The 24,423-nt window shown below is 41.6% G+C and overlaps 1 protein-coding gene across 1 annotated transcript in view; it reads left to right on the forward strand.

Annotated features, from left to right (window-relative positions):
- The window catches only part of MYT1L (myelin transcription factor 1 like), a 367,912-nt gene that overhangs the window by 120,092 nt on the left and 223,397 nt on the right, over positions 1 to 24,423 (forward strand). The window lies entirely within an intron of this gene.

The raw sequence follows: 24,423 nt of genomic DNA on the forward strand, positions 1-24,423 counted from the left end.
AATATATCAGGGACAATTAGACTTTCTGCTATAGTAGGAGTGCCAGTCTTTTCTTCTATTTTCTTCTTGAAAACAAACGTATTCTGCTGCTAACTGAGAAATTTCATATTCTGTTGTTGATGTCATGGCACCAGTACCATATTTCCTTTCTAATGACATTCTAAGATGCTGGCAGAATTTGGGATTTTGATCCATGCTCACATCTCTATGTATTGTGTGCTAATAAGAACTGTCTCTTTGTTGGCAAACACTGAATAAAAATAGTCATCTCACCTGAAAATTTACCCAGGTTCCTTTTATTTATTTATTTTTTAAAGAGGGACCTCTTACCTTGTATTTGAAATCTGAATTTATACCTAGATGGTCAGCTTTGTATAGGCAACAGTATTTTGGATGTCCTGACTGTTAGGATCTAGCAACTGAGCGCAATAGTCTATGTCAGTAGTAGTTATTTTCCCCCTCGTGCATGTGATTCCCTTTGCTGATATGCTGCACTTTGGAAGAATAACTCCCCAGTGTAAAAATAAGATAAATCTGTATCATACATTTAAGAATAGAGGCATTAATTGTTATCCACAAACCACTGAGGACTGTTCTTTAGAAGCATATTTAAGATTACATGGACTCCTCGTCTGTAACATGCTTACGCATCTCTTAACTATTAACCATCATAAACCATACCTCGACATTAAGAGTGAACCAAATATTAAAAAATCATCATTAATTTACCCTGGTATGGCAGAGTTCTAAGTGTACCTTTTCCTATTTTTTTATGAGGAGCCTCTTGCTTTGGTATCTAGGTGCCAGAATTTTAAAAGTATTTACGCACCTAAAGAAGCAGATAGATGCCTAGTAGGATTTTTCAAAAAAGAGCATACTCAGGTAGGCATCTAATTCCTAACCTGCTTAGGCACTTTTGAAAAATCCCACTAGGTGCCTACCCTGCATTCTTAGGTCCCAAAATACCTTTGAAATTCTGGCCCAAAGAGCCCAGGTTTCACACTAAGAGAGAACATAAATCGCAGTGTAAATTACAAATCATCATTAGCATAAGATGGTGTAATTTATGGGCCCTAAAGGAAAGAACAGGTTTGGCAAATAAACTAACCTCAAGAGGCTTCCATTATCTTAAATTTTCTTACAGCATCCTGAGGTTCCTTTTCCAGCTCTATCATTGCCCTTCTGCTCCCCTCAGCCTATTAAACGTATATTCTCACATTCACATGAACTTACAACTATGGTGTAGCTTAACCACCATTTATGATATCTCTGAATTTGGCTCTATAAGTGTTATCGTATGTGGTTGCACAATTAGATTAGTTCAGGATGGACCCTTCACATTAAATGTCTTTGCTTTGGTGTATATGAATCAGTCCTGTAATGTAGCGTTTGTGCTGTCATATTAAAAGATGCAGTAAATGTTCATCCTCCCTGGAAGCTTGTATACTTGTGGCTGTTTACCTGGTATGTTCACTCTTCATCACAAGCTTGAATATGCTTCAGAGGATCAGGCTGAAGAACAAGCCTAGCAAAGTTAGATTATGCCAGCGATATCGTGGGAAATTTCAAATGTTTCCAAGTGCAGAAGCCAGTAAAGCTGCTGAAACATAAGCAAATACTCAGAACAAATTTCATTGTATCATGATCTTTTTCTAAACATATGCGTGTATCAATCCCTGGGCCAGTCTGTTGGCTGTATGAGAAAAACAGAGAGGATCAGAGTAAAGAGGACAATGAATTCAGTTTCCAAACCGTTTTTTTATTTTGAAACGCTCTTTCTTTTTTAAAAAGCATCTGAGCGTCTGGCATATGAATCAAATTCCCCCAACATCATTTTTTTTTAAAGTGCTTTACTTATTTTTTTTCAAAAACTGTCCAAGAAACTGAGAGCAGAGAGATGGGGCAGTGTGAGCTGAGTGATAAAACTACCACAAAGCAAAGCAAGAACCTCAAACAGCAGAATTCCTTTTTTTCTTTAAGTTTTGTGAGCCTTTAAAATGGCATTTTTAGTTTTATTTTTAATCCACTGACTATAATTAAAGCTCATCATAAATGTTTGTATTTAAGCCATATTTCTCCTATAGCTTTAGTCATTTTTTTTTAAACTGGTGGCTTTAAAAAAAATCTGTAGGGATTTTTAAGGCAATCCTCTGATGTGGGACTCGACTCATTTGGAATAAGTGGTTTATCTCCTCCTAGCGTCAAATGTGGCAGTGTTGATCCATGAATTATCTGGCACGATACTGCAAAGCTATGGGGCTGCTAGCCGCATACACTCTTTTCTGAGACAGAAGTCACAGCTTCCTATGAGTAAAATACATTCCAGAACTCCAGGCTCTGTAGTGCAATTTGCTGTGGTGTTCTGGAAATGTAAAATTAGCCTGACAAATCTGGGTGAAATTATAGGTACAAACACACATTGGCTTTGTTTCCCTTTTTAAAAAAGAGTTGCCTTTGTATTTAGTGTTTGGAGAAAGTGGTATACTGAAAGCCGGACAACATGCAGGTAGGAGGGCCGAAGGCAGAAGAGAAGGGTTGTAGCATAAAACTAACCGCACTGTATAGATTTGATTGTACCCTTCTGCCCCTCATCATCTGTATGTCCTCTGTCTTAAACTGTAACTTTTGGAAGTAGGAACCATCTCTGTATGTGCTGATAATGGAGCCTTCGTAGCACTGTGGGTATAAACGATTAATAAAGCAGTGACAGTCCAAGTTTAGCCACACTGTTCCACCAAGATACTTCAGTCCTACTGTACTGTGGAGGAGCCACTTCTAGGACTGAAAGGATTGTTAAGTTTCCATGCCCGTTATTTTCTTCCCCTTTTTGCTAAAGTTTGAACAAGCATCCTAAATGCAGTGAGAAGGGGGAGATGTGATGTGGAGCCAATCCAGAGGGAACTATGATCACATCCATTTCACATAGGCCACTGAACAGCTATTAGACAGCAGCAACTTCCAGTCATTACTTTATCTGAGTTGGATTTGAACTGGCAACCCAAAGGTGAAAGACCCTGTGGACCATTACCAATCCCCCACAGTCATGCAGTCTTCTCTTGCTTGTCTCCTTAAATATGTTTCTAGCATGAAAGCAACCAGAACTTTTTGTCTATTGCTTGTAACTGTATAGATCTTGTAAAGTACCTACTGGGTACAAAAAGATTTGTACAGCGAAGGAGTTTGTCTTTATCTCTCAGAACTCATTTAAAGTGCAACTTAAACTTAATTTTTATAAATGTGGCCCTTAAGTTTTCCCATCACTACTTTTATTACCTCTTTTTTTCTTTGTGATAACATTTTTCTGGACCAAAATTAAGTTGCCTATAATGTCTTCTCTCAATATTTTTTTAATTGAAATCTTACCTCTCCTTCTCTGGACCATTAGGACACCAAAATAGTGGCAAGTTCAGAAGCAATAGACAGGATGATGAGATTATTTTCACTATGCCTCTTCCATCCATATGGCCTTTTTTGGGGTGGGGGTTCATTATCTCCCTGATACAGATGGAATGTTAACTCTGCATAGATATAACTTTTAAATACTAACTTCATGTCCATTTGCATACTGGAGTCTTAATTATTTTATTGCCATAATACAATCCCCCCAAAGATCAATTGACAAAGGACATAAGCGGGGTTGGGGGGAGAACCGTGCCATCTGGTCTGACCACACTCCAACTGAGTTACAGTTACTGCCATCAAAACCAAGTGAAATCCTTCTTTCAAAGACTGCATATAATTGCTTAAAAGCTAATTACATATGCATGATGGGAAATCAGTTAATTATTTGTATCTTTGTGAGGCCTAGATAACATTTTCCGTTGAAAACATTCATAATGAAGAACAGTATCTTATAGGAAAACATTGATCATCAGCCTGCATTTAAACAGGGTTCTCATTAATAACACAGAATACAGAGACTTTGTTACAAATCAGTTATCCCTCCTTATTTCTTAGGGGGGGTTCCATAAATGTGGAAAAGTGGAATATATTATGTATATATTTCTTCCACGTTTATGAGCTCAATTAAGGGCTTAATTCAATTAAAAACATTTTGTAGCTTTGTGGCATGGAAAGTCATGTAAGACTTGGAAGCTGTGAAAATTGGCTCCACACCAGTTAGCTCATGCAGCAAGGAATCAGCTGAAATGTGGAAGCCAATTAACAATAAAATTCTTATGCAGTGCTAAGCTGTAGGCATTTGAGTAGCCAATCAGGAGGTGGAGCATATGCAAATGAAATTGCTCAGCCCACACTAACCAGTTCTATAGAACCTTGTAAACCCACCTCCTGTCCCTATCCTACCACTTAAAATTCACACATTGGCACCCTAGCATGAGAGTTGATATGGAGAATGGGCTAAGTAGTCACCCTTCAAAGGGTACCAGTCTGTCTGTATAGGGAGCCAGTGTAACCCATGCCTGCTTGGTGTGGCACTCTGTCCGCCCTACTAGCCAGACCAGCTAGAGATTGATGAGCCTGTTACATCCGTGGCTAAAAGACGTGTGTCTTTTAGCTCAGGCATTAAGCTCCAGTGGTCCCGGGTGATGATGATCGGGGTCTGTCAGTGTTACACTAGGTAGCTATAATGAAAGGGAGACGGAAATGTACTGATTATTATATATTAAGATGATGGCTGTTATTAGTATTAGATAGCAATCTTGTAGCAAAAGTCATAGGAGCAGGAACGCTGAACTCTACCTGGCTCTGTCACTGACTCATTGTGTGACCTCAGGTGAGACATTTAGCTTCTCTGTGCTTTAGTTTTGTGATCTAGAGAATGGGCTTAATATTTCCCCAAGGCACTGGGATTTGGGAGTAAACCTTGTCTCCTGTGCCAAGCCCAAGTAGCCACGCTTGGTAACATGGGGGTGGGGGGGAGAAACCTATTTTCCCTAAAGCCACAGATCGGTAGCAGAGTCACTCCACAGCCATTATTGCAGCCCCAAAGATCCAGAGAGATCCAGCAGAGCTGCACTCTACAGGGCTGTCTTGGTTCCTGGATCTTGCCCCCCTCCCACTCTTTGCAGTCGAAGTTCTGTCTGGGCCCTCTGTGGCTGTGGAGGCGGAGGCAGGACCTGTCTCTCAACATTTGTGAGATCCTTTGAGCCTCTCAGATGGAATGTGCTATAACAGTGCAAAGTGTTACTCTGAATATTCAGTAATTTCTTTACTACTGCTCTGGATGATAACAAGAAAGAATTTAGGTCTTGATCCTGCAATTGATCTACATCAGCACAAAGGTCCTGCACAGATCAAATTGCAGGACGCGAAACAATGACATTTTAAAACAGCATTTTAAAATGCCTGAAAATGTGTTTCACTCCATTGATCTGAATTTGGCAGCAGTGTAATCCCAGGGGGCTGCCATTTCAATGATAGTTCCAATTGGAGAACCAGCCTACTGACCTGTATCAAAGCAGGAAGATCAGTGCAGCAACCACACACAGAGAAAGTTGCCACCACCTGTAGATGCTAGGAACTGCAGCTGGTTTCCAGAGCCATTTTTAGGTCAGCTCTGTATTTTATCTAAATTTTATATATTTTTTTAGTATACAGCAAACAAACGAGGGAAAAAAATACAGGACTTGAAGGAGAGCTGTGTAAATCTGCTGCTCCCTGCCTCTCTGGCTGTAGCTTTGATCTCCCTGCCTTGCTAAATCTGATCAGGCTGAAAGAATGGCTGGTTCATGCTTCTTTATTTCAAGTTTAAATGTTTTAGTTTTAGGTCATTTAAAAAAAATCAGTAGTTTAGCTCTGAGTGATTGGAATATATTGTATATTCCACTGCAGCTTTTCTTTAAGTATTATAGCAGGGTGAAGGTTCCGCTGTCAGGACTTTTTGATTTCTAAAGCCTTTTTTGCTTACCTTTTGGACATTGTCCCTTTAAAGGGCTTCCCTGGTTGACTGATACCATACATCCCTGGGTAGTAGGGGAGAGAGGCAAATCTCTGGTATTAATCTCTCTCCCTGGATGATGTCAGGAGCTGATGCATATAGCAGCCAAAGAAGTCTATTTGGGGAATTCCAGCCTGGCAATCAGTCTGAGTGTAGTTATGGATGTTTTTCAAGATAGCACACAGCTATTTTGCCATCCCTCAGTCACTAAATAGAGGAACATTTTTGGATTTAGGACTTGTCTACACATGAAGGTTAATTTGGAAAAAGGAAGGGTGTGAATTTAAAGTGGATTAACTGTTCTTGATTAGCTAATTATTCCAGAATAGGGATATCTACACATGGAGTTAATCAGGAATGCTATTCCAGAATAACTCCCACTGTAGAAAAGCTCTTAGTTTTCACTTAACATGCATTTACATCTTACTGTGTATAAATGATAACACAGTACAAGCTCTTCATATATGCTCAATATGTTCAGGTGAACCATAAATGAGCGTGGTTGTAACTGCCTGAGGAGTGTACGTATTCATAAAACTACAAAACTGGTGAAGTGTGTTACTGCTATTATAAAGTGATTTTTGTTCTGGTCATGAGTAGACTGTGTGTTTATACGGGATTCTGATACAGTTGGTAACTTTGCTTTTCAGACCTTTCCTTTCATAATGATGATAATAATGGCATAGAGAGTACACTTATATAGTTTGCAGATGATACCAAGCTGGGAGGGGTTGCAAGTGCTTTGGAGTGTAGGATTAAAATTCAGAATGATCTGGACAAACTGGAGAAATGGTCTGAAGTAAATAGGATGAAATTCAATAAGGACAAAGACAAAGTACTTAGGAAGGAACAATCAGTTGCACACATACAAAATGGGAAATGACTGCCTAGGAAGGAGTACTGCAGAAAGGGATTTGGTGGTCATAGTGGATCACAAGATAACTATGAGTCAACAGTGTAACATGGCTGCAAAAAAGCTAAACATCATTCTGAGATGTATTAGCAGGAGTATTGTAACCAAGACACGAGAAGTAATTCTTCTGCTCTACTCCGTGCTGATTAGGCCTCAACTGGAGTATTGTGTCCAGTTCTGGGCACCATATTTCAAGAGTGATGTGAACAAACTGGAGAAAGTTCAGAGAAGAACAAAAATGATTAAAGGTCTAGAAAACATGACCTCTGAGGGAAGATTGAAAAATAATGTGTTTGTTTAATCTGGAGCAGAGAAGACTTTGGGGGGCATGATAACAGTTTTCCACTACATAAAAGATTGCTAACAAGGAAGAGGGGGAAAAATTGTTCTCATTAGACTCTGAGGATAGGAGAAGAAACAATGGGCTTAAATTGCAGCAAAGGCGGTTTAGGTTGGAAATTAGGAAAAACTTCCTAACTGTCAGAGTGGTTAAGAACTGGAATATATTGCCTTGAAGTTGAGAATTTCCATCATTGGAGAATTTTAAGAGCAGATTAGACAAACACCTATCAGGGATGGTCTAGATCAGTGGTCTCCAGCTTTTTTTCATCTGGCAGGCACAAGATGAAGGACCGTGGTGGTGGTGGAGCACCTGCTGAAATGCTGCTGAATTTCAGCAGCATTTAGGCGACGACGTCTCTCGATAATGTTGCTTGTCGGCGGCAAGTGACGTCATCGAGAAGTGTCGCCACTGAATTTCTGCGGTGTTTCAGCACCAATGCCTCTCGATGACGTCACTTGCCGCCGACAAGTGACGTCATCGAGAGGCGTTGTTGCCGAAACGCTGTAGAAATTCGGCAGCATTTTGGTGGATGCTCCACCGCCGGCCAGGACCTGGGCGCATTTGGGATCCCTGGTCTAGATACAATTTAGTGCTGCCATGAGTGCTGGGAACTGGATTAGATGACCTCTCAAGGTTCTTTCAGTCCTATGTTTTTTATGATTTTTTTAAAACAAGACTTTCACACAGAGGTGATATCACTATTTTAAAATATTAAAGGGATAGCAACTTGAAATCAAGTACATTTCAAAATGGAGTTAAAGTAGTTTTTACTGCAACCGAATCCCCCTGTCACTTTAAGCTTTTGCAATTACATTTTTCTATTTCTTTAAATGATTTTCTCTCCCTTTAGATGTCAGAAAGAGACACATAAACAGGGGAAATTGACTACACATGAGAAATTGTATCAGACTTGGTTGCCAATGCATAAAGTACACAAACCAGGGGAAGAAAAGAGAAATAACCTTTGTAATCCCTTTCAATTACAGTAAATTCAGATGTAATGTGTCATAGCAATGGACAAGTAATCATGAGAGCAGTGATTTTTTAAAAATAATCACTGGTGTCCCTTAAATTTTGGTGGTGATGTCAGTCATGAAATATTACTATTTGTATAACAGTAGCCAATAGTGGGTTTTTTTATGTATTCCTATATACTGAAAGGGATTTTCCCATTGTGCTGAGTGATACTTTAATATCGACTTACTTACTTTTATCATTTGATTTCACATTTCCCTCCCAAACATTCTGAACTGCAGAGCCTCAGCCCTTCTTTAGCTGTGGTTACAAGTGTTAGAGACTAATCTGTTCCTTCTTTCAAATGCTGCCTCTGTATTCTCAGACAACCCTTAGTCATAAATCTTTCCATCAGATCCACAGCATGGATTTGAGATAAGCGGCTTAAATGAAGCATTATCTTGCCTGGAACGTGTAAATGGGCATCCTTGGGATGCTTCATCACTCTGAACTGTGTTTTACACTGGATCTGCACCACTTAGTGTCGAGGCTAGCAGGTCTTCACAAGATGGCATGTAGTTAGTGATGGGTGAATAGGTTGATGATCATTCAGGATTCCAAATCTGGGGACTTTTCAGATCCTAAATAAAACTCAATCCCAATATGAATATCCTCTTGTGTCCCCCTGCTGCTCTATCAGTAGGATCTACTCCACACAACAGATCCAGCTTTCTCTATCCCTCTTCCAGCTTTCCCGAATACAACTAGACCAGGTAGAGCTAGAGGATTACCAATCGGCTCAGGGTCTGCTGCTTGGTAGTTTAGGCTTCATACACATTATATAATTCTTCCCATCATTGGTCTTTCTGAAGCTACCATGATAGGAACCAAAGTATCATTTATTGTGGTGAAGAGACATTGCTGATGTGGACTTCCTATATTCAAAGTTCCTTCTGTGCAAAACAGCAGCCAAGAAAATGTAATAGGTTGTATTTGAAGAAGGATATAATATAGAACAAAAGAGGTGATACAATTTGTTTCTTATATCTAGAGATAGGCCTAGGTGGCTGTATATTGTGTGTAGTTTTGCAAAGCTTTGTCATCTTAGTTTTTGCTTTGTAAAACCAAACCAAAAACATAGGATTTGTTATAATAAATCAGATCAATGGCCCACCAACCAGCCTCAAACAATGGCATCTAAACTAAGTTTTTAAGTATGGAGATACCTAGGCCATCCCAAGATTCTTTAGTAAGAGGCATAAAACTTCCATAATGGACAATTTTGAAATAATACACACATGGGTAAAGTTTATACCCAACTCCAGGAAGTTCAGAATTGGCCTATGGCCTGAGTATTAGTACCCCTCAAACTTTTATTCTAGCAGACCACATTTTGGGTGCTTGAAAAATACAATAATTAATAATCCTAGTTTTTGTAAGCGTTGATTGCATTCTTAATTATCACATACAACTAATACTTTAACCCTAAAGATCACAATATCATAATATCTTGTGGCAGAGAGTTCTAGAGGTAACTGGAGAAAAACTGCTGGGAAGAACCAGTTAGAGACTCCATGCAGTGGGAGCAATTGCCGAAGCAGCCAGAGCAGGGACTGCTGCCCTGTGAGGAGGGGGTCAAAATGGGGCCCAGTTGGGCTACCTCCTCACAGTGCTACCTCTGTACCCAGAACTATTCAGAGTAAACCTTCTCGTACACACACTATGGGGACACTCGAATCAGGGGTGCAGGAGAGCAAATGTCGATAAAATCCTTTTTTAAGACTTTTGCAGCCAAAAAGCCAGCCACGGAAAACCCAGCCGCCATGGCTACCCAAGTTTAGCATGATTGACACGGTTTTATACTGTATTACTGTACCATATTTACTGTAGTAAAATGTTCTATGTGTTTGAACGGTGTTAGGGTTCTACATTATTTTATTCAATGTGTTGTTGTAAACACAGTTGAGGTACACTGTTTAGGTGAAAAGAGCATTGTCATAGGCAAATGTGGTGAAGTTGTGAATGCATCCCCTCCCTTATTCCATTATTTCCTCTGGGTATCGGTTTCGTTATCCATTGCCCTTTTCAAGAATACAACCCCAATGTATACAGGGGACCCCCTGTACTGAGAGAGGAAGAAAAGTCCCAAATTGTTTAGTTGGTTGATCATAATTAGGTGGTCTGAGCTGATTTGGGGTGTAGTGATCAGAAGTAATTGTTTGGGGGTAGACATGTGAGGGGAGGTAGTGTCTAATTGCCAGCCCCACCCTATTTGTTTTGGGCATCAGTTGCCATTGGTGGGAATTGTGAACTCACCATACATGTTAGCAGCAGGGTTTCTTAGACTGAAAAGGAGCCAGGGAAAGGAAACTGAGGGCTTGGCTACACTTGCAAGTTGCAGCGCTGGTAGAGGCTTTCCAGCACTGCAATTAGTAACCGTCCACACCTGCAAGGCACATCCAGCGCTGCAACTCCCTGGCTGCAGCGCTGGCTGTACACCTGGTCAGGTTGGGGTGTAGCGATTGCAGCGCTGGTGATCCAGCACTGCTCATCAAGTGTGGACACACACCTGCGCTTTTATTGGCCTCCAGGGAATAAGGAGATATCCCAGAATGCTTTTAACTAAATTACTATCTTTGTTTTGTTATGCAGCCTCTCTTTGTTTTGTTGTGAACTCCAATCGGAGCTCCGTTGAACTGCTTATCTAAAAAACCAAACACTGATCACAGCAAACAGGAGCTATCTGTACCTGGCTGTGAACGATCAAATGAGAGGCAGGGAGTGAATGTTTGCTTGACAGAGAAACAGCGTTGGATGCAGGCTGTTTGCAATTAAGACTAAGGGTTCGCGAACATTTTGTGATTTTTCAATCCAGGAAGCTAACACACAGTGTTGGCTCCAAAAATCCACTCTCTCTATCTTCTCCGCTCCCTGTCACAGTACACCACCCTCCACCCCCCTCTTTTGAAAAGCACGTTGTTGCCACTTGAATGCTGGGATAGCTGCCCATAATGCAGCACTCCCAACAGCGCTGCAAATGCTGCAAATGTGGCCACACACCAGCGCTGGTAGCTGTGAGTGCGGCCACACACCAGTGCTGCATGACCAGCGCTGTAACTCCCAGTGCTGCAACTTTCAAGTGTAGCCAAGCCCATAATACATTAATCAAATCATAAAAATTTAAAAACTAGGGAGTGAGAGCATGCAGCTATATATTAATAGTGCTGAAAGGAAACTCCTGGGAAGCCCAAACCTGCAACCACTAATGCACATAAACCTCCTTCCCCTCTTCCCCACACAGAGGGATATTTTTCTTCTTTGTGGATGCAGGCAAAGTACCCTTATTCTTTCATCTTTCAACAGCAAAAATCTGGAGTCAATTCTCCACTCCATTACACTAGTGTTTTTTGTAGGTGTAATTCCACTAACTGTTATATCCTTGGGGCAGAAATACACAACATATTCCTCCCCCCCTAATAAGAACATCCCCTAAATAAAACACACACTAGACTAGAGAAGGAGGGGGATTATTTTGCCCCATAACCGTGGGTTCGCCCTAGCTAAAGATCCAGCCGATGAGGAGGCCTTCTGTCTCTAGGTGGATTATGGCGAACTACTGGTGTTATTGCACCCGAAAGCACTAGGGGCTCAGGGTCCGCAGCACGAACAGGTGAGGAGGTGGTATCAGCTCGTGCTGGGCAAAGGGGTATCTCAGCCGCCGGCAGTAATGGAGGAGAACAGTCAGAAACAGGTGACTCGTGATTCGATCCCTCACCAGAAGAGGTGAAGTCAGACCCCTCAACTGCAGATGGGTCCTGAGGACTGGCATGACCTGGCAACAGCTGATCTACATGTCGCCGCCAGGTAAGATTCTCTGCAGTCCGGACTGTGTAGGAAACAGGTCCTGTTTGAGTGATGACTGTGGCCGGAACCCATTTAGCTCTGGAAGTATAATTCCGAGCCAAAACTGGCTGTCCCGGGCTAAAGGTTCGGTCTTTTGCTCTGGGTGCCCGTCTGATGACTTGATATTGCTGCTGATGTTGCACAATTTGTCGGGGTTCAGAAGGTTTCAGCAGATCAAAGCAAGTGCGCAGCTGTCGTCCCATCATTAGAAAGGCCGGAGATGCGTGGGTCGTAGCATGAGGTGTGTTTCTGTAGGAAAGTAAAAAGGTATCCAGACGCTTTTGAATGGAGTGTTGTCCCCTTGCTGATTTCAAAGCGTTTTTCATTGTCTGCACAAATCTTTCAGCTAATCCGTTGGTGGACGGATGATATGGTGCTGACGTGATGTGGTGTATCCCATTTGCTTTCATAAAATCCTGAGAAACGAACTGCGGTCCGTTGTCGCTCACAAGTTGTTCTGGCAGACCAAAACGACTAAAGAGTCCTCGTAGTTTTTGGATAGTACTCTCTGCAGAAGTGGACTGCATTATAGAGACTTCTGGCCATTTAGAATGGGCATCTATTGCCACCAAGAACATGCTTCCTTCAAGGGGGCCAGCAAAGTCAACGTGAATACGTTGCCACGGGTTTTCAGGCCAGTCCCATGGGTGTAGGGGTGCCCACTGGGGTGCATTCCTCACACCCTGACATGACATACAAGCTTTTGCCTTCTCTTCAATAGCGCTGTCCAGTCCAGGCCACCAAAAATAGCTTCGTGCAATTTCCTTCATGCGCACTATTCCACAGTGACCGGAATGTAGCTGTTCTAACATCTGTGATCTCAGATGTGGTGGAATAATGACACGTCTCCCCCACAACAAACAACCAGATTGGACCGATAACTCCGTCCGCTTGGACATGTAGGGAACAAGGTCGGATGAGACCGGAGAGGTTTGTCGAGATGTTCCATGCATCACCAGGTCCATAACGTGGGACAATACTGGGTCAACGCGAGTTGCCTTCTTTATCTGAGTAGCAGTGATGGGTGTATTCTCTACCTGTTCAAAGTAGAAGATTTCCTTGTGGGCGCTATCTTGGTGTTTGACCGGCAAAGGCAACCTTGAGAGGCCATCTGCATTGCCGTGTAGAGTGGATTTCCGATATTTGATTTCATATGTGTGTGCTGAAAGTAACAATGCCCAACGTTGCATACGACTAGCAGCTAATGGGGGAATGCCTGTGTAAGGTCCAAAAATTGATGTCAGAGGTCGATGGTCTGTGAGAAGAGTAAATTTTCGCCCAAACAGGTACTGATGAAACTTCCGAATTCCAAAAACAATTCCTAATGCCTCACGTTCGATTTGGGCATAGTTAGTTTCTGCTTTGCTTAGAGTGCGTGAAGCAAAAGCAATAGGTCTCTCTTCTCCTGAAGGCATAATATGTGACACGACTGCTCCCACTCCATAAGGGGAGGCATCGCAGGCCAATTGCAGTGGTAAGGATGGATCAAAGTGCGTTAGAACTTCAGAATTTAGCAATGCATCCTTAGCTTTGTTAAACGCAACATCACAGGCTTCAGTCCACTTCCAGGCCTTGTTCTGCCCAAGGAGCTCATGAAGTGGTTTTAGCAGTGTGGCTAACTGTGAGATGAACTTTCCATAATAGTTCAGGAGTCCTAGAAACGAGCGCAGCTGGCTTACATTTCGAGGTGGGGGAGCCTCCACAATAGCTTTAACTTTTGCAGGGGCCTTATGAAGACCTGCAGAATCAATGATGTGTCCCAAATATTCAACAGAGGGCTTGAAGAATTCACACTTGTCTTTGCGAACTCGTAGGCCATACTCTTCCAGTCTTTGTAGGGTAGCCTCTAAATTCTTTAAGTGATCCTCTTCACTGTACAGGCCACACACTAACCTGTCACGCAGGGCATCATGTAACATTTCTTTAAATTCACAGTGTTCTGCTAGCTTTTTTAAAATGGCTACAAATTGTACAACTGTTTCATCTTCCTTTTGGTCTCTTTTGTGGAACCTATATCTTTCAGCAATTACCAGTGGTTTTGGGGAGAAATGAGACCCCAGGATTTCCACAATGTCACTGTAAGATTTAGTCTCAGGCTTAACAGGGTGCAGTAAGCTGCGTAGCAGAGAGTAGGTTTTAGCCCCTACAACAGTTAAGAATATTGGCACCTTCTTCGCTTCTGTAATGTCATTTGCAATACCAAAAAGCTCAAAACGCTCAGTATACACATGCCACTGCTCTGTATTCTCATCAAAAGGCTCCAGGGGCCTGGTCAGAGTAGCCATGATTTTTAGTTTCACTTTCACAGTCAGTGCAAACAAGCAGCTTTTTTTTCTTTGTTTGGTCTTTACCTTGACTTCTACTTCCTTCTGTTACTGGAGCAGCACCGGAGTCTCACCCTCGTCGCCAGTGTTATATCCTTGGGGCAGCCGGTGTAGGAAACAATCACTTGAGGCCAGAGAGCAGGCAGCTAACCAAAACCTCCATTTTATTTACATATCTACAGAGAGCTCCTCAGCCGGTTGAAACCGGTTGAGCTAACCCATAATAATCTAACTCAGTTGCCATAGCAACAAAACCATGACAACCAAATACACAACACTAACAGCAGTGGAGTTGCCCCTGCTTAAAACTGGTGTAATGAAGTGAAGAATTAGGTTAGTGCTTGTTGGGGGTCTCTCCAGAGAAAGAGGTACAGTAAAAGATATTTGGCACTTCCAGTTCACTACAAGTCCGCAGGCTGTGTGCGCCAAAATGATGTATTTTTTGTTTTCTGATCGAATGTGTGTGAGTTCCAAACAAATGTGTACTGCTCACTCATATGTAGGCTGAGTGCCATTTGTGCCAGGCAAAGGAGGGCTGCCCCTAGTTCACTGACTATCAAGCCAGCCAGCACTCGGGTGGTGTCAGGGTTCCTTCCCCACTCTAACCTCTAGGGTACAGATGTGGAAACCCGCATGAAAGACCCCCTAAACTTATTTTTACCAGCTTAGGTTAAAAACATTCCCAAGGCACAAAATCCACCTTGTCCTTGAAAAGTATTCTGCCACCACTAAGTGAATTAAACAAAGATTCAGGAAAAGGCACACTTGGAGTTCCTGTTTCCCCAAAATATCCCCCCAAGCCCTTCACCCCCTTTCCTGGGGAGGCTTGAGAATACTCTACCAACCAGATAGGTAACAAGGTGAGCACCGACCAGACCCTTGGGTTTTAGGACACTAAAACCCAATCAGATTCTAAAAAAAACCCCAGACTTTATTATAAAGAAAGAAAAAGTAAAAGAATCACCTCTGTAAAATCAGGATGGTAAGTACTTTACAGAATAACAAAAGATTCAAAAACAGAGAGGATTTCCCCTCTAGGCAAAATTTTAAAATTACAAAAGCAGGGATAAACCTCCCTCTTAGCACAGGGAAAATTCAGAAGCTAAAATATATAATCTAACGCATTTCTTTGCTATTACTTACTATTTCTGCAATACTAGATGCTTAGTCCAGATATGCTTAAGAAAATGTATTTTTCTTGCCCTGGTTCCTTGCTGACGGGAAAAGAACAAAACAAAGACCCAAACAAAAACCTCCCCCCACAGATTTGAAAGTATCTTCTCCCCTTATTGGTCCATTTGGTCAGGTGCCAAGCAGGTTATCTGAGCTTCTTAACCCTTTACAGGTAAAAGAGGAATTAACCCTTTACAGGGTAAAGAGGGATTTTATGCTACCCTTGACTGTATTTTTATGACAGGTGGGTATAGTTTTTGTGACTATTCTATATTTGTTTGAGTAGGGAGCCAAGGGGGTAATAGCTCTTCTAGTTCAGTACACATCCATGAGTAAGGTTTGCTCCCCACCACCCCACCCCATGTTGCTAGTGACCAAAACCAGTAAATATGAATCAAACCAAAACAAAACTCACTCCCAAAAGCAGCAGGTTGAAGGGAAAAGAATTGATGATGTTTGTAGATGTTTTCTAATTAAAATTGAGCGATGAATAGAATGACTATTTAAGTCCTTTTGTTAAATCTGAACTCATTGAAAACTATACCCCATTTTGGCTTCAAAAAAGTCTGCAGTTTTTGTTGAATGGGTTGAGGTAGACAAATATGGAGGAGGACTAACCCTCTTTGTAGTAGACTATAAGATCCATGCCATGCTAAAAAATAATGACATTAAAACTGGGAGAAATTGACCAAATTCTCTCCTTGCTTTTATATTAGCATGAGCCTGGAGTAACTCCACTGACTTCAAAGAAGTAGTCCTGATTCTCAATGGCAGGAGAGGGAAATTGGGCCGAGTATGTGAATGAAGAAAGTAATAAAAATCAAGAAAAGCTCCTACTGGCACATCACGTTGGCATTACTAGCTTGACACAAATTCAGGCTAATCTGTTCAGCTACAACATCCCTTCTGAAACAGTGTATCTAATGAAAATATTGAACAAATTTCCCTCCTTCCTGCTCCCTGCCCCCTCACTGGATCTTAGAAGCACATTGCCAACTGGCCTCGCAATCCTTAGTATAATATTTCTGTCATTCCAGTTTTTCTTCAACCCTTTCTGTCAAATGACTTCACTACTTCCTCTGGACCGTTCTGTTCCTCAGAATTGTACCCTCTGCTCTTCTTATCAGCCAATGTTTCCCTTAGATGTATGATGCACATTCACCCAATGTCTTCAGAAACAAAGCAATATCTATTAGAAATGTGGTGGTGGTAGGTAAGTGGCAGGACATTTAGACCAAAGCTCTTAAAAGTGCTAGATTTGTCTCATGATTAGAATAAAAGATTTTTAAGTTGACATCCACCCAGTTCATAGACCTGCCCTTTATAGAATAGAAAGAACTTCATAGAATTTAAAAAGATGATGCAAAAACTGGGTCTTTCTGCAGCAATCTTTCATCTCTCATGATAGTGGGAGCTAGTGTCTAATCACATTTATATCTTTGGAGCCCTGATTAGAAATAATGGAAAATATGGATATGAACTTCTCAATTGATAATGGAAGACTATTGGAAGTGATTGCTGGTGTTCAGTAGTCCTTTTGATAGGTATAAGTTTATTTCTGATAGTGTTAATTGAACTGTCCAACAAAGTAGTGTGTCCTGGTGGGTTTTTTCTTTTAAATTTGATAAAGTAAGTGAAAATAGTTGAATGCTTCACATTTAGGCTTGGTCTGAATATCTGCTGAGTTTTAAGACTCCTTCAAAAAGTTAGGGACCTGTCTCTGATGAAATCACTTTTGAACAGATTTTTCTGGTTTATTGTCTGTATAACTGATGTGGACATAGGTTTGCCTTTTTCATGACTAGAATTAGTTTAGATTTCTCCTTTCCTAAAAATGCTATTTATTTCCCAGAATAAATATTGACTTCAGGCTGATTTCTTCATCTCCCAAAAAACCTACTTTGGCCAAAATAGTTAAAATACATCTGGATAAAGCACCTGAAATTTTGGTGGCTCCTCTGAACCTTTTTCAGTATCTCCATGATTAATGAAAAAAAAATCTAAATTTCACTTCGGTATGCATGTACGCAGGAAAGCATCAGACAGTGATCCACTCAATTAAATGTGAAAAGGGTATTAAAATGTTACATTGCAGAATCTCCCAAAATGTATTCTATAAAGTACATACATTTGCTTTCTTAAATGTTTTACAATGTACTTCCAGACGGTTAAAACAAGTTCGAAAACCTCACAAGGGCTAATGTACTGTAATTTGTAACATCCCTGAAGAAAGGGTACTGAAGGATCTAAGCTGGAAAGAAATGTCTTCTGGACTATACCAGTTCCAGAAAGTCATTGATCCTGGCTCCCTAGCAAGCCATCCTATTCAGACAAAAGGTCAATCTGTCACCAAAGTCTGTAACTCAACAAAGCCAGAAACAAACACCTCCAGGAATGTAAGTTGTAGAGCTGATCAGGTGGTGAAGAATTCATGCATAGAAGCTCTCCTTTCTCATGCAGCTCACACCAGTCACTGTTCTTAAAAATACATCTGCCTGTGGTACTGCAAGCAAGAGATATTTCAGCTCTAGAATGGGGTGTCTGTCACACATGACGGTGGGGGTGGGGGAGGGAAGTAGAGTTTGGATGGCTAAAGCACAATATATCCATTTATATTTTAAAATGATGCAAAATTAAAAAAAATAGCTTAGGAGAGAAGGATGAAAATGTTGCGTAATGGTCACTTTCATTAGATCTCTTCTTCAGCCTCTTTGGTCCAATTCTAGTTCTTCCTTTGACATGCTAACTCCTAATTTTATTTAGCAACCTATTTTTATGACAGATTATTGGCCACTACTTTTCTTTAAGGTAGTTGGGTAAGAAATGGCAAGCAGCTCCAATATAAACTTTCCCTGGCTGATTGCAGGAACACACCTGTGTCAACTAAGGGAGGACTCAACAGAAAACTGTAGTCCATGATCCCGTTTAAATTCCCCCACAACTCACCATGACATCAAGTCAGCTGGAAAAGAACTCTCTTCTCTCCCTCCTCCCCACCATGTTAGGGCATTTACAGTGGGTCCCTTCTAATGATTATGAGCCATTGGCCAGATTTTCCAAAAATGCTCACGACCCAGCAGCTCCCATTATTCATGGCTGGATTTTCCAAAATACTCTGCCTCATCTCATTTAGTTGCCTAGACTGTAACTGAGCTTTTTTGAATTCTGGACCCAAAAATATTAAAATTGCTGTCTAACGAAGTGGTGGGCCTGGATTGCCTATGATCTCTGAATGTAGGGGATTTCCCATAAAGAGTCAGGACTGACAGCAGCAGAGCACAGGAAAACCTTGGAAGTTCCATAGACAAAGGTGAATTTCTGCTGAATTAATCCATATTATCAATAGAAAGAGTACAGAGTAAGAGTGCTACTCTACTGTTTCTTTTCACAGGAACAACACTGCTCCAAAAAAGACATCTCCTTTTCCAACCAGGGCTTCACTTTACCACTCCCCCATGCCTAAAGCAGCATCTTTGCATTGTTTCCCAAAAAAGCAGGTGTACAAATTCTTATTTACAGTTTCATACCATAAGCTTTCAGTATGTAAACTGTGGTTCTCTCAGTGAGACTAATCATATGATATCAGGCATACTAGTAATATTGGATCTGGTTAGCCTTGCAAGACTGAGTGGAAATTAGACTGATTGCTTTTAATTTGCAAAGGTTCCTATTTGATATTGGATTAAATTCCACTTTCCCCTCCCCTCAAAAGTTATATTACTGAGTCATAAATGTTACTATGTTTAAAGGCATCCAGAAGAGGTAATTTAGTGACCTAAAACTTGGGTTGAAATACTTCATCTCTCTGCAGAGCTGACTTTGCCATTCATCCGTCTAAGGGAGACTGAGTTCATTGTGTGTGTAGGACTTTTGGAAGTTACTTTAAAAAACAAAGTTTTGTCTGTTCTGTGTAGACATGAAAATCCCATGGTATTTTTTTTTTAATGCAGAGGTTTACGCTAGTATCCTGGATCATAAAGGTCCTGTCTCTTCCACTGTTGTGCAGTATTCACTATGTCATTTGCTTGCCACCCTCCAACCACAGATATGGCTGCATTTGAGTGGCATTATGTGCATATAATTGGAAGTGTTCAACAGTCCAACAGGATGAAAGGTGCAATATAAATGTAAATTACTATTATTCAGTTTAACCCCTATATTAAAATGCATAGGGCTCCATTTTCAAAATAGAACATGGGAGACAGACTTATAAATCCCATTTCCATTCCATGTCATTTGTTAATGGGATTGTATATTTAGATCCAGCAGAGTACTTTAACGATCACCCCACAGTATCAGTGCGTTTTGCAAACATGAAGTCTGGCATGAAAAGTGACTTATAAAATACAAAATACTCATGAGCATACTGTACTAGCTGCTTTCACAGTAGGCTTGGAAAATACACAGAGAAAAAGAGGGTTTTATAATCCTCTCTGTGCTCAGAGATTTACATGCCCACCCCCCACCAACTCTAGTTCTTTAGTATTTTCTGCTTTTATTAAAAATGTGTCACAAAGGGAAGATCTGACTCTAAGAATGAGAACATATCAAGCATTGAGATACACTGATAACTCATACCGTTGATAAAATCTGTAGTGGAAACAGATAGTAGTGAAAAGTTTATCCATTCTACTGACAAAGTTGCGGATAACAAAGGGGAAAGGAACAAAATGTATCCGTTCTGGTGACAGTCTGAAGATATTATTTATGGCACTCCTCAGATGCCATGATGGGAGTAACAGCAGCTCATGATGTGGAAAATAAATTTTCTTCCAGATTCTTTCTGACTTCTCACCATTGCCATTTGCTGATTCTGTACTGTTTAGGCAAAGTACAGAGATCCTACAATGAAAGATGCTGTGGGTGATATCAAATTCTTACATGTTCCATTTTTTTAGGCTGTATCTTTAATTATGCTAATATGCTGGACAAAACTGTGATTTTTAAAATAAAAAGATATGCTCTTTGAATAGGTAATAAATCTGACTAAGGAGTCAGACAAAGGACTGAGCAGCACATTGAAATATTTGAAAATGTGGAGACTAACAACTAACTGATGATAAAACAAAAAAAAAAGTGAAAACAGAATATATCTTACCTAAAACACTGCATTATTCTATCCTAATAGCCCCAGTGCTATAATTAGGCTTGGAAGGATTAGATTTTTATCAGTAAATGTCAATTTCACCATTACACACAAACTGATGAAAAGTGTTTCCATTGATGATGATTGAAATGTACAGATAGGCAAAGTGGAAGAAAAAGGTGCTGCTTGAGAACTGAATACAGTTTGATTTAAGGATATTTGCTATGTTTATGTTTGTTTTAAGTTACAAATTTAACTTTTTTAATCTCAGTATTTGTCATTAAATAATCATTGCCCCCACAATTTCCCGCAACTGTGAATACTTAAAAAATAAAAAGTTTAACCCATAATTTTGTGAAACTGTGAAAATTTAAACTGATAAAAATTGGGAAAAATTATTTAAAATAATCAGTTAACTGTTGAAATTATTTTAAAACATTGAATTCTGCCAAGCCTACCTGTAATTTACAGTAAAGTTACGACAAAGCCAGATTAGTCTTTAAGGCACTGGCCAATATTGGCGGTGGTAGGGATCCCACACCACAGGGGGTGGAGCGAAATCAGCAGATATTGTTCTCCAGATGGGATAGTGACTCCAGGAACTTCACGGCACACATGGACAGTGTGCATACTGCACATATCATAGCAAGTTACAGCATGCTCTCCTCTGTGCATCCAGGACCTGATGCAGCAGGGCACTTAAGCACATACTTAACTCAAAATATTGGAATAGTTTTGCTGCAGTCAATGATATTGATATGGATTGATGCCCCAGACTACTCAGGTGGCTGGCAGGAGGATAAGGTCATGGGACATGGACTACAATTATGATTTCTCCATAAACTCCATAGAACCTGGCTATGGACAGAGGCTACTAGATCCATGCTCATGGAGATCTAGTGAATGCATACCCCCATGCAGCTGCTTTGCCAGCCCATAGGACAGATTTAGTGGCTGAAGAAAGACTGCATTTTGCCCTGTCCAAAGATGGGCACGTGTGAATTCCACCTTTTCACCCTCACCTATTTCTCTGCAACTCTGGCTTTGTGTGATAAGGAGTGGATTTCTCCCTGGCAGAATATTGGATATATGCAGGCTTTGCATTTACAAATAAATACAAATTTTCAGTCTCTTGGTTAGTGGTCACTGTATCTCCCATGTCTACTTCAGAAGGGTGTTGGGAGGCTAAATTCGTACGTCACTCTCCTTAGGTGAGAGTTGGTATGCAGTCACAATGTATTTTACGCTCATTATTAAGGCCCTCAGCCATTAAGTCGGTTTATGAAATTTAACATTTAATTCTGCTTTATATAGACTTAGCTGAGATTGAGGTATATAGCTAGCAGATTTGCTTAGCAAGACTTTGTTTCCTTTTTCTAGAATAAGGGCAGCATCCTCCTCTCCAGCTCACATTTTGGATTTACATGGCATATTCTGCTTTTGAATCCCACACAACTCCCATTTGCACCCGTGGGCCTACGTTGTAGGGATCGATTGCCCAAGAGTCAGACTCTTCACTTATCTTTTTAATTACTTCAGTATATAGTGAAAGATCTAAGCCACCAAAGTTCATGTATCTAAATTAATGAATATTGCACTAAGGAATTCATTATCACTGTATGTCTTTAACACTCTCTCTCTCTGACTGATAGGCATGCTATGCATCAATCACAGAAATCCTCCCTTCTGTCTCATCCCACTCATCGCGCTACTGACACAATGGGAGTGTGCTTCCCCAGTGTGGGTAGACAGACACGCAAGTGGGGCTCAAGCTAGCAGGCTAAAAAGAGCAATTTATCCAGGGTAGCCCGGGTTAGCTGCCTGAATACAAACCTGCCCAAGCTGCCTGGGTATGTACTCAGGTAGCTAACCTGGACTGCTGCCTGTGCTCCCCTGCTAGTTTTCAGCATGGTAGCTTGATCAGATCTAGCATGTATCTGTCTATCAATGCTGGGCAGCACATTCCCAGCTGCAATGTAGTCATACCCACTGAGGCTCTAGGCTACATTGCATGTTTGGCCTGAGCAAGATTACTTAGGGGGTGTCAGAGGGTACATCCCTCACTGCTTGAGGTATCTCCTGCTGGTTGCTCTTGGGATTAGCTCTTTCAGGCGACACCCTCTTTTACAGTTCCCATGCAGTCATTCCAATTCCCTGATGGGCCTGAGGCCACTCTCTCCGCCTCAGGGACCACAGCGTCCTCCCTGTGACTCAGCTTTCCGGCTAGGTCACTTGAAGTTGCTCCTTCCATGGATGGGTGTATCTTCTCAATAGTCTTAGACAGTCTTCCTGCTCACTGCCCCAGTGCCACTCACCCAGTGGTTGGTAGGGAAACCCAGGCCCTCCCTCTTCTCCGGGTTCTCTCCCTAGGCTGCTTCCTACTACTGGTTCCCCTTTTCTTCCTAGGGCTACCAGTTCCCAAAGCCTCCTTCCTCTTCTCAGGGAGTGACTGCAGCCTCCACCAAGTCATCTTCCCCTGGGATTGTCTGCTTTTTCCCAGCCACCGCAACCCGCTATTTGCAGCCGGCTACCTGGCTTCTGTGCCGGGACAAGCAGGGCTTGCACAGTGAGCCTGTTCTGTAATTAGGGCTCTTCTCTGACAGCATTCTGTCTATTAGATTAATTGGCCCATCTGGCCTCTATTAACGCTTTCCATTCCTGTGTGGTTGGACACCCCAACACAGGGGACAATAGCAAATTTAATTGATTTGGAATTCTGCAGCACCAATTTTGGGACGACTTTTATGACAATAATCAGATTTTGGCTCCAAATCCATCACAGGCATCTTATTTTGGATTCTGAAGTAGGAGCTTGATTTGTGAGTGCAGCTAAAAAGAGCACCACTGCTTCTGCCTCACAAAGTAGCTATATACATGATTAAAAGTAATAACTGAATCTGGAGCCTATGATTTCTAGGTTGTTGATTCAAGGCCAGCCTAGGTTGGCTGTTACTAAAAGCTTGCTTAGCATCCTGTGTGAAGTGAGTTGATCCTGCTCATATCTCAACCCACACCGTAGCTTGCTTCCTTATTGGTAGTTTAGCCTGGTATTCGATCTGGTAAGTCTCTTGATTTGGCTGGGAGGCTCCTGCTCCAGCTGCTGTCTGAACTTCTTCAGACTAGGGGCTTAAATAGCCTGATTTGGAGGGCTGAGCAGATGCTCTAGGCTGTATCACTGTGGTTCAGGGTGCTTTAAACAGGATCGCTCTGATTAGAGCAATCTAACCAGACAGACATAGCTTAGAGCAGGGCTTCCCAAACTTTTTACAAAAGCTGCCCACCAACTGCTTCTTATCTCTTTTGGGGACCCACCATTATAGATATAGAGAGAAACTACTTTTTAAAAAAATTCAAACAAGAAAAAAAACACAAACAAAACGGTGTGTTTTCCACACTGCTAGCACTCTTCCCCAGTCCCCTCTCCTCTCTCCAGCCCACCCCCAAGCCCCCAACTTCGCTCTTCCCAGCCCCCTGCTCTTGTACTCCCAGGCCTGCCCTCTCTGGTGGCTAAAGAACTGTGGTAGGATCTTGAAACACCCCCATAGTGTGAGGCCTTTGCTCCTTTAAATGGGGGTAGAAAACAGGCTACAACACAAGTCAGGCTCTGCTCCCACGCCCACCCCAGCTGCCCTCTCCAGCTCAAACTCCTTGTTTGCTGAGGAAGCCTTGAGGAGAGGGGTTTGGAGAGTAAACCTGCCCACATTCACCCAGCAGCCACAGCTCCTGTCCCATGCAGCTGGACCCAGCTCCCCACTTGGGGACTTGGAATCTGGTGCATGGGGTCGCAGCACCGTTCAGGTTTGGCCCGCCTTCCTTCCGTTGTGACAG

The sequence above is a fragment of the Mauremys mutica genome, chromosome 3, assembly GCF_020497125.1.
Source record: "Mauremys mutica isolate MM-2020 ecotype Southern chromosome 3, ASM2049712v1, whole genome shotgun sequence".
In the NCBI taxonomy this organism is placed as follows: Eukaryota; Metazoa; Chordata; order Testudines; family Geoemydidae; genus Mauremys; species Mauremys mutica.